We start from the raw sequence: 2,977 nt of genomic DNA, 5'->3' as shown, positions 1-2,977 counted from the left end.
CCCCTCCCTTCCCGCTGGGCCGGCCGAAGGCCAAGGCCCAGCTAAGCCGCCCGTCCGGCCTCCCGCCTCCTCTCACCCGAGGTCGCCGACAGGTGGGGCCCACCTGTCGGGCCCGTCTCCCACCTCGCGCCCGCGCCGCCGCGCCTGCAACCGCCGCCGCGCCCATGTCCCCGTCTTCTCCGGGCCACGTCGGCCACGCCCGCGCATGCGCCGCGCCTCCCGCGCCCACTCCCCCTCTCTCTCGTTCGCACCCGCGCCCGAGATGGCTGGGATTCGAATTTCGAATCCCGCCTCTCTCTCCTCCCCCACTCCCCATGTCGGCCGGCGAAATCCCGCCCCTACCGGCCACGTCCGAGCTCCCTCTCCCCTATTTAAGCTCCACCGCCACCCCTCTCTCTTTTTCCCCATCTCGCCGAGCTCTCTCGTGCCCTCTAACGCCCTAGCGCCGTCACCCTCCTCTCCGCCGCCGCTGTCACCGCTCCGGTCGCCGCTAGCCGCCGCTAGCCGTCGTGCCGAGCCGCGCCGTCAACACCGTCGCGTTCGCCGTCGTGCGGGCCATCCTGTCCACCCCTTCCCCGCCGAAATCCGCCGTCGGCATCCACTCCGCGCCGTGCGCCAGTGAGCATCGCCATGGCCGCCGCCTTCGGCCGGCGTCCTCGCCCTCTCCCTCTAATCCTTCCCTTTCGGTTTCTTAGGTGGTCCCGGAGATCGTCTCGCCATCGCCGCCGCCCTCTGTTGCTTGCCGTCGTCGGTTGCCGTCGGTGAGGCTTTCTCTCTCTCTCTCTCTCCCTCGCGCCGCTAGCCGCCGCTTGGCCGCCAATTAGTCACCGCCTAGCCGCCGCTTAGCCGCCCGTGCCGCCGCTCTCCGCCGTCGGTCGGTCGCCGCCGGTCGCCGTCTCGCGCCGCCGCCGGTTGCGCGTCGCGCCGCCGAGCGCCATGGCCGCCGGGCCGGCTTGAGCCGTGCCCGTGCGCGCTGACCGCGAGCCACCCCGCCGTCCGATATACCCTTGGGTAGATCGGGGCCGTTGGTTGGCTGCCGCGTGGCCGCCACGTGGCCGCCGCGTGTGTGCCGCGTGTGTGCCACGTGTGCGCCGCGTGTGTGCCACGTCGGCGCTACGTGGTGCGCCCCTTCTCCCCGGTCCGTGGACCCGATCCACCATGGACCAGCGCCCGCAGCCGCTGACATGTGGGGCCCGCATGTCGGGGCCGCCCTCTCTCTCCTCGGGATTTAATTATTGCGCAATAATTCAATTAAGGATTTTTCTGTTTATAGTAAAAACACAGTGAATCTTCTAAAATTCATAACTAATTCATCCGAGCTCCGTTTAAGCACATTCAAGTCTCAGTAAATCCAGAAAAATGTGTAGAATCCATTAAAAATGGTTTTGTTCTCTGTTTCAGTAGTCTTATAGCCTGTTTGCATTGTTTGCTTTGTATGTCGTTAGATTCCGGCTCTTCCGACGCTCCGGTGTACTTCGAGATAGTTGCCGAGGTTCCTCCAGCAGCAGAGCAAGGCAAGTCATGCCTGTCGCTTGATCATGTTGATCCTATATTGCAAATGTTCTAATGTTTTCTTTCAAATACTGCATCGTTTTGCAATAGTACTATGGGATGTTTACATATTGTTACAGCCATGCTATTTTAGTACCATGCTCCTTTGTTAGCTTGGGTTATAACATGAATAGACTTTAGACTAGGAATTGCTTAGCCATGCTTAGTTCAACTAGCGCACAATGGGGAAATCTCACTAAAATATAGACTGTAGGTTCGAATGGTAATGTTGGATTAGTACCACCGCTTTGGTGTTGGTTAATTAAAATGATTCACATGGTGGACCGTGGGTGCATGGTTTTGCTAGTCGCACCCATGGTACTTAAGGACCGGTTCGCGGGAAACCTTGGAAGAACTCCTCGTACTTACCACAAGCCAGCGTGGGCAACGGCTGGGCTTGTAGTGTAGCTTTCCTCTAGCTGACGTATCCAGGCAAGGGTGGGCGTGATGGAGCGGGGTGGGCCCTGCGACGGCCTCTGTCGCTTCCGGATTCACCTAGGCACGAGAGGGGACTGCCCGTCGCCCGCTGGGGACGGGGGTGAAACCTGAGGTGTGGTGTGCTTGGCTAGAGGGGGTTATGCGAAAGGTCCTGTCACGGCCTCTTTCCGGTATGTCGTGGTGGCATGTCGGCGCACGGAAACGTGTCGTGGGGCTGTGTCTTGTGGGTACAGTTGTACACCTCTGATCAGAGTAAAACTATTCGAATAGCCATGCCCGCGGTTATGGGCGGTCAACCAGATTCACCGTGATTAGTCTCATCCTAGTTTAGTCTAATGAAATTGGATAGTACAGGTGGATGGTTGGGCCTGTTGCAACGTGGTGTAGCGTTGGACAGTGGATGATTAACATTGTTTAATTATTACAACCGTTTTCGCATTCAACTTCTGTTTATAAATGCCAGTATTATGCAAATGAACCTTTATAGCTATCCCTTGATAAATCCCTACATCATACCCCCTATTCCGGTATGACTTGCTGAGTACAGTGGTTAGTACTCAGTCTTGCTCTATTTTCCCCAACCCCAGAGTATGAGTATGTGTCCAATGGTGGGTTCTCCGAGGAGTAGGCTTCGTCCGTGCCGTCGAGGATGCCTGTGGAGTGGTGTTCCCGCTGCAGTTCAAGTCAAGGCCTAGCTCCTGTTATCTTTCGTTCTTCCGCTGCATTTATGTAAGACTTTTATAATGTTTGTAAGACGTGGATCTGTATGTCAACATTGTCGTTTGTGTACCCCGGCCGGTCCTGGACGGGGGTTTTAATGCACATTCTGCTTGGAATTCTATTCGGGAATTTCTGTGCGTGACAGGAATGAGCACCCGCATCGGCTGGGCACCGCAGGGTACATCGGCAAGGAGGCAATATGGGCCCAAGAAGATGCAGCCGCTACAGCAGCGAATGTCCCTGCCCCGTTTTCAGACATCCCTGAACA

Source organism: Oryza glaberrima, chromosome 12 (genome assembly GCF_000147395.1).
Source record: "Oryza glaberrima chromosome 12, OglaRS2, whole genome shotgun sequence".
Taxonomy (NCBI): domain Eukaryota; kingdom Viridiplantae; phylum Streptophyta; class Magnoliopsida; order Poales; family Poaceae; genus Oryza; species Oryza glaberrima.
Note: the sequence above shows the minus strand (reverse complement) of the source record.